Source organism: Podarcis vaucheri (genome assembly GCF_965113315.1).
Source record: "Podarcis vaucheri genome assembly, chromosome: 2".
NCBI classification, from domain to species: domain Eukaryota; kingdom Metazoa; phylum Chordata; class Lepidosauria; order Squamata; family Lacertidae; genus Podarcis; species Podarcis vaucheri.
Window position 1 is genome coordinate 67,019,531 of NC_138760.1, and position 8,885 is coordinate 67,028,415.

Sequence of the window (8,885 nt, forward strand, 5' to 3'; positions counted from 1 at the left end):
TGAAACACACAGAGATAAGCGCACACTGTAGCTCTCACCATGTAAAAGAGCATTTTAAACACATGGGAGTCATTGAAAGATCTCTCTCCATCTGTAGAAACCCGCGCCTCGGGGACCTGACCTGCTATTTCCTCCTCCAGCTGTTTGTTGTTTTGTTTCCTTTCCTCTCCCCCCGCCCCCCCCATTTAGAGAAGTCTGCTTTAATAAGTGCATCACTAACCTTTCAAAGCACAGTAAGGACAAAGGCAGCCAAGCTATGCCAAGGATCAGGACCACTTCTTGGCATCTGCAGCCAAGCTGCTCTTTTGCTGTGATTACTTAAGAGCAGTTATGCTAGAAAACAATGAGTCCAGTAGCCTCTTGCTCTAGTTGGCGGAGAATACAACCAACTTATTCTAAAAGCGGAGCTTATTACCAATTTTCTTTTTGTGGACTTACAGGTGTTAACAGCCTGTAAAGTGCAGGCTTTGTCCACCATTCTTATGCGATGTTATCCTTTTGTGGATGTCCTGCAGAGAAGACAATTATTCTTAAGTAATTCCTTGATGGCAGATAACAGAATTCCGGCTTTTTAGAAGCTTAAAGGATTGAAGGCCATTTCACACTTTGCATAGAAAGCATATTTTCCCATGTGCCCACCATGTGTCTTACAGTCATGTATGAAAGCTAAGATATGCCTCTGTAAACATATGGGGATACCGTGCAGGGGTTCTGCTGTGGTTGCCTGTGCTCTCCAAGATATATCTAGTGCATCATTGCAGGTGCAAGCCTCTTCAGGAATAATGGTGATCACAGCATAGATATGAGGTGGCAACATGGGACACATATTTGGCTGGGTGCAAAGTAGCTTGTAGCTGTTACCTTGTGTCTTGTTTATATCATAATGAGATTTGCCGCATCAAGCCCTCCTGCATAGTCTTAACTATTTCTGAATGGCTAGTAGTAGTAGTAGTAGTACAGTGGTACCTCGGGTTAAGTACTTAATTTGTTCTGGAGGTCTGTTCTTAACCTGAAACTGTTCTTAACCTGAAGCACCACTTTAGCTAATGGGGCCTCCTGCTGCTGCCGCGTCGCTGGAGGACAATTTCTGTTCTCATCCTGAAGCAAAGTTCTTAACCTGAAGCATATGTAACCTGAAGCGTATGTAACCCGAGGTACCACTGTAGTATTAATCATTTTCAGTATACAAATCTAGTTGCCAATGGCATATATAATGTCCAGTTCTTACCTTAATCCCCAGAAGTATTAAACATTCTAAGAGCTGACCCTATGTATATTTACTCACATGTAAGTCCCACAGAGGTCAACATGGCAACAACTAGTACAGAACACTCTTCCAGAATCATGTAAGTTCAGTAAGAAAAGGAAACTTTCTAAACCTGCCCTTCATTTATTTGTCACATGTAAGTCCCACAGAGGTCAACATGGCATCCTTCTGACTGAGTGTATGTAGGAATCCAGACATATATGCCTGTGTAACTCAATCTACAACCTATTTCTGAATAGTCCTATTAAAATCAGTACAACTGCTTAGGTATATTGTGGATTACACTCTGACCCTGAGTTTCTCTGCCACAGTAAATAAATGCTTGATTGAAGGTGGATGGGCAGGGGACACAGTGAAGCCTGGTTTGCTTTAGACTTGCAGAGCAACATAGATTGACAGCACTATGTCGGAGTATCATGTCCTTTATTTTCTGCCCCTGCAGTGGTTGAAAGACTGCATGTCACAGCAGAAGGCTATAGTGCTCCTGACTTTACTGGGTGACCTAAAGTTAAGACCAGCTCAAACCGAACTTTTTGCAGGACAGAGTCTTGTGTGAGGCACCTCAAACATTGTACCAAAGAACTAATGTAGGTTGTATGAGAAAAAAAACAGTGGGGGGTGTGTGTATTCAGCTAACTTTGTACCTAAGTTAGTCATGGTGAGGAATTTCAGTGGGTTTACTCTGAGTTAGTTGAATAACACCATCTATATATTTTTAAACAGAAGAGGTAGCAAATACAAAAAAGAAAAAGGTAAACATTACAAATCAAAGGCAAAAAGCCGCTCACAAATATTGTTCAATTATCAGCTTGTAAAATGTTGAGTTCTGGCTTTGTATAAATGGATACAGTGTCATAATTTCCAAATTAAAGCTACAACAGGCCTGAACAATTGGGAGGCCAACCCTTTCCTTACCATGTGTATCTTTCATAGAGTGGAAGTGAGAGTGGGCGGGTGGTTTGGCTACACATTTTTTTTATCAATGATATGACCTTGTGGACATTGAAAAAAATGACACCCGGCTGAGAACCACATGCTCAGTTTTTCCAAATGGTATGAGTAGCTTGTGTTCTCAATGTCTTCCATAAACCAATTCAAATACACATCATCCCCTCTTTCTGAAAACACCAGATAGTGATGAAAGTGATGACTTGTGGGTATTACTGGAGCTGGGGTCCAGCAACAGCCTTCCACATCTATTACACAAGAAGTAAAAGATTGTTCAGAATTAAATGAGCAGATTCAAAGGCAGATTCAAAGGTTTTAAGCAACACAAGCACACTGTGGCTCTTTATTTCTCACTTTCCTCCACAGATACATTCAAAGTGGCTTAATAATAAAACCATAAATCACACAATAACTTATATAAACAAGAGCAGATTACTGAAATAGCAAAAAAACTACCATAGGAAAAACAGAAAAATCACCTGACAAATGCCTTTTACAGGGTCTATGTTTATCACGATATATAAGAGCCAGTGTGGTGTAGTGGTTAAGAGCGGTAGTCTCGTAATCTGGGGAACCAGGTTCGCGTCTCTGCTCCTCCACATGCAGCTGCTGGGTGACCTTGGGCCAGTCACACTTCTGTGAAGTCTCTCAGCCCCATTCACCTCACAGAGTGTTTGTTGTGGGGGAGGAAGGGAAAGGAGAATGTTAGCCGCTTTGAGACTCCTGAAGGGGAGTGAAAGGCGGGATATCAAATCCAAACTACTACTACTACTACTACTACTACTACTACTACTATTCTTCTTCTTCTTCTTCTTCTTCTTCTTCTTCTTCTTCTTCTTCTTCTTCTTCTTCATGGATTTTCCTAGAGGCAATATTATAGTAACTTTTATCATTGTCCATAGCAATCTTCTCCACCTGGAGCCCTTCCAAGGTCAGACAGCAACTCCTGTCATTCCTGACCACTGGCCATGATAGTTGGAGCAGATGGGAGCTGGAGTACCGTATGACACTGTACATTGAAGGAGTACAGTCCTAACACTATGCACTCATATATAGTGGCTATGTGAATAGAGTTCAGAATCACTTCCTATGTATATAAAAGGTAAAGGACCCCACGACGGTTAAGTCCAGTCAAAGGCGACTATGGGGTTGCGGTGCTCATCTTGCTTTCAGGCCAAGGGAGTTGGCGTTTGGCCACAGACAGCTTTCCAGGTCATGTGGTCAGCATGACTAAACCGCGTCTGGTGCAACGGAACACCGTGACGGAAACCAGAGCGCACAGAAACGCCATTTACCTTCCCGCTACCTATTTATCTACTTGCACTGGTGTGCTTTCGAACTGCTAGGTGGGCAGGAGCTGGGACAGAGCAACAGGAGCTCACCCCGTTGTGCGGATTCGAACCACCAACCTTCTGATCGGCAAGCCCAAGAGGCTCAGTGGTTTAGACCACAGTGCCACCTGCATCCCTTTACCTTCCTATGTATGCCACCAGTATGAATGTGGTGAGTCTAAGAGACATGAGAACTGTTTTCTGCAACTATTAAAATTTCTGCTGCAAATTGTTTCTTTCAAAAACCCTTCATGCAATCTATGCCCTAGTTATAATCAAATAAATAGGGCTTTCCCCCCATGTTTAATATAAATACTTTATACATAATTGTAAGGTTTTAGTTCTGCACCTGTTTGCACAGGTTCCAGAATTTTTAATGTATGTTTGTTTTAGTGAATTCTTGTTTTACTGAATTCAGCAGGAACAGGATTGTATACAAGAGTTTTATATTTATGCTCACATCGCTCGCAGATTACTATTATCCCCCTGGAACCAATATTACTGCTGTTATTTATTTCGTTTATGAACAGCTCCCTTTGAGGCACCTCAAAGTGATTTCGCGATACAATAAAAAATGTATATAAAACAACTGCATATAAAAAACCAGTTTCAAATCCAGTACAGATACTGTTGGCGATAAAGACCTCTACTACAGCTATTTTAAAGCTACTAAGATTCTCATTCAACTCAGCCATAAAGAGTAACAGTGCACAATGAGGAAATGTTTCCTGTTCATCTTTTTGAATCTGGGTTATGATAATGTCATTGCATTCCCTAACATTGCAAGATATTTTCTGTTTGCTTTATTTTTCTTCATCAGTTTGGTATGCATCTATGGAACGGATAGAAAACCTGTCACTTTCTAGATCAGCCTTCCCCAACCAGGTGCCCACTAGATGTTGCTGGACTACAGCATCCATCGCCCCTGAGCATTGTACATGCTGCCTGGAGCTGATGGGAACTATAGTTGCATAACATCTGGAAGGCCATAGATTCCTCATCCCTGTTCTATGGTATCCCCCCCTCTCCCCCATCTAACTTCTAAGCTGAAAGCCACTGCCTCATATAGCAAATATTCTTTGGTCCAATGTGGTTTATGCATGACACATTTCTAGTCTGTCATATCCTTACAGTACTTGAGGCAGACACTGTGCATTGTGATATTTTCTCCCAATGCCCCGTCTGCTTATTTGACAGCTGCAGCCCACTGCATCAAGTCTTCAGGGAGCTGTCCACAATTAAATAATAATCTCTCTTCCATGACAAGACCTACTTCAGAACCCAGAATTCTAAGAACAGTTAAGCCTGTCGAGGGTTTTTTTTGTACATAATTTTGCACTTGTTAAGCATTGCGTTTTATTACCCAATCTCCTAGCCTTGAGAGGTCCTCCTGTGCACATTTTAATCGCTTTGCTATTCATTCCCTTTCCAGGCCATTAGTCAAGCAAGCCTTCGGAGACGAGAAAACACATTGCTTCAACACCTATATTCATTCCGCATGTCACTGCTGGTGAGGGGCTTCAGTCGTGCCAGTCGAGATGACAGTAGAGTCTGGAAGGATGCCTGTCAGCAGGGAACTGCTCTAACAAGTTCCATTAAAGAACAGTACAAAGGTCACCTGAGTCTCTTGGGATGTTTCTTGCACAAAAACAAAAACAGCTACTCAACAGACACCATGATCAAAGAAACAATATGAATTTCACAAACAGTGGAGAGGCGACTGTACGTCTACAGAACTTAGGAAACGCAAGGCTCAACTTCTTTCACTTCACAAAAAGTTATTTATGCCCAGATGAACCAGCAGACTTCTCTATACATGTTTCTTTTCTATTTAGCAAGAGGGAGATGTACTGGATTTCATGTTGGGCCATTCTTGTTCTCATTTCTCATGTATTAGATCAGCTATAGTCTTGGCTCCTGGGCCAGGGTGAGCAATGTCTTGACACAAGTCATAAATGAGACAAAGACCTGGAAGGCATTCATAGAAAGCAGGGGTGGGGAAGGCACCAAATGTAGCTCTGGCCTCTCTGCCCAGTCTTTCATAACTACTCAAGAATAGATATAACTTATTTCAAAGGAGATCTTCATTGTAACATCCAGGCACATTCTCAGCATATTTTTTCTCCTCTTTCCTATTTCCTCTGACTCTTCCTATTTCTCCCATAAACTACTAGGGCCTGGCAGAAGAGACTGGCCGCTTTGCTCCCCTGATTTTTCTGCTGCTGTGCTGAACTGAGACTAGCCGTGGTTTGGCTTAGAGCAGGGGGGCCAACTTGAATAAAAGATTGGAGTGGGAGGCAGGTAAGCCCTGCCCCCACATAATCACATGACACAGTGGGGACCCCCTCAAATATTTATTGGGGGGCAAAGACTCCTAGGAGTTGGCTCCTATGACTTAGAGTATCATCAGAGCTCAGGTTCATGGTTTAGCTCTCTCCAAACCATGACCTGTAACCAATGTTTGCATTACAGTTTGCTATTTATGGCTTGTCTGGGAAAGCTAAACCATGAACCCGGGTTCTGATGACATGCTAAGCCATGGGTAGGCAAACTAAGACCGAGGAACCAGATCCAGCCCAATCACTTTCTAAATCTGGCCCATGGATGGTCCAGGAATCAGCGTGTTTTTACGTGAGCAGAATATGTCCTTTTATTTAGAATGCATCTCTGGGTTATTTGTGGGGCCTGCCTGGTATTTTTACATGAATAGAATGTGTGCTTTTATTTAAAATGCATCTCTGGGTTATTTGTGGGGCATAGGAATTTGTTCATTTTCCCTCCCCCAAAAATATAGTCCGGCTCCCCACAAGGTCTGAGGGACTGATCCTCTGCTGAAAAAGTTTGCTGACCCCTGCTTTACATGATCCAACAATCACTCTGTAAAGCCAAGCCCTTTCCTCCTTTGAACCCCACAAGCTGCAACAGATAACAACTGTTCAGAAGTGTCACAGGCAAGGCTTAAGAGAACAGGCCTTTCCAGGAGCAAGATGTGAAACTGAACTCCACACTAGGTGTAAGAATGAACATGGATTCAACCTGTTCAGAGAACCAGAGAACTTTTAAGCCGACTACCAAAATAAAGGCCAAAGACACAATATGATGCAGAGACCCAGAACACAAAGTAGGGGGCAGGAACCTACACCTAGACACACGAGTAGGATTCAACAGAGGGCAACAAGAAATGGTTCCTTGAATGCTGATGTTATTGATGGCTCTCCTGTCCCATCCCAGAGGATGTGCTCAGCACAGAGCAAGAGTGAGGGACCTGTGGCCCTCCATACATGGTTGGCCTCCCAGGTCTGAGGGACAGTGGATTGGCCCCCTGCTGAAAAAGTTTGCTGACCCCTGTGCTAAGCCAAACCACGGCATAGCTCAGAGTAGCACAGCAGCAACCTGACCAGAAGTGGAGCAAAGAGGTTGTAATCTCCTCTCTCCAGGAGCGCACACAAGTACTTGTCTGTGCTAAGCCATGGTTTGGCTTAGCATGACCTGCAAACAAGGTCTATCTATTCCAGAACCATCTACTCTGACAGGCGGTGGCTCTCCAGGGTCTCAGGAAGAAATTCTTTCACATCACTTGACACCTTTTATACTTCCTGTCTCATTGAGCTGATGTTGAGGCTGAAGACTGAAATGCCTTTGTTGCTCTGTTTGTGGCACCAATATGAATCTTTGTGTGTGGAGACTGCCCTGCCCCCACGTAGTCTAGTGCTACAATGAGTGCTTTACTGGGCTGTAAAGAGTGAGAATTAATGCAAACATTTGTATTGGGAAAGAGAGGTAACAAAAGGGTGACAGAGAGATAAACAGGCCGAGAGATGGCACTGGGATATATTAAAACACCAAAGGAAATAGAGAGTCATTCCACTGAAAAGAGCGTTGATGGCAGTGGAAAGCAAAGGGTGGGAGATCATGAGAACTTGGCTTCAGTTCCACGTACAGTATTCATCTGGTCTCTTGGCAACTGAGTAACATCTGACCCTCAATAGTGTAGCTGTGGGGAGGGGCAAATTGTGTTCAACCTGAAGGATAGGGACAAGGTGTCACCTGGCAGTACAATCTGTTATATGCAAAATGGCTGAATTGCACGCCATGCAAGCAATCGCCAAGGTCTCAATACCCAGCTTTACCACACTGCCACCTAATGGCGGGAAGCGATTAGGACTTTATTTACACACAAGCTGTAGATAAATGGCTATTGGTGAACAACAGGGACTCTTCGTTGTTATAATCTGAAAAATACTGCCCCTGACAAGCCCAGTATGACCAGTTAACAACATAAGGTAAAGGATTGAAAGTGCATATTAGTTGCTTGCTATTTTGAGAGTTGAGATTTATTCATTTTCTTACATCTATATACTGCCCTTCTTCCATCATGGGACCCAAGTGGCTTCCAGGCAGCCTTCCATCCAGTCACTAACCAGATCTAGACCTGTTTCGCTTCAGCAATGAGCTTCATGTGCTCTCAGACCTGAGACATGAAATGATGCACAATATTCTTAGTTACAGGTAGGTAGCCGAGTTGGTCTGCCGTAGTCGAAACAAAATAAAAAAATACTTCCAGTAGCACCTTAGAGACCAACTAAGTTTGTTATTGGTATGCACACAAAAGCTCATACCAATAACAAACTTAGTTGGTCTCTAAGGTGCTACTGGAAGGATTTTTTATTATTATTTTGTTTCCACAATATTCTTGTTATCTTTCAGGCTTTTCGAAGTAGCTAATTAGGAAAAGTGAGGCAGTTTAATACTGAAATCAGGGTAGCAAAACAACTCAGAGATAAGGGGAAAGAAACAGGACATATATAAAGAGAGTAATAGATATACTGAGATTGTACAACTGGCCACACTTTATTTGCACACATACAAATAAAAAGAAGCAAAATATTTAAAATATTTTTGGCAAAAATTACAACCTTTCCCTGATTTTTTTTCTTTTTAAGGAGAAGAGTTGACGAAACATACTAAAGCATTTCCCAGTTTTATAATGATATTGTACATGAGTCTTGCAAAATGAAAAGAAAAATCTTTCAAACCCCAGTACTGCCCTGTCTAGAATCACAGAAATTTTTGCTACAGAGGGTCTGGTAGGCCACACTACATATTTCTAGGCTGTCTGCCCAAGGAGGTCTGCTGATAAATTATGTTTGCCCTCAGTCCTTTTAAAAGGCAGCTCTAAAGCATTCTTCACCAACCTGGTGCCCTGCAATGCAACTTCCATCACTGTGCTGGCTGGGACTGATGGGCAGAGGCATACCTGGGGGTTGGAAAAATTGGTCCCTGCTGATAGCACAGTCCTGGTGTGTGTGCAAAATCCACCTATCAGACTATGGATTGTA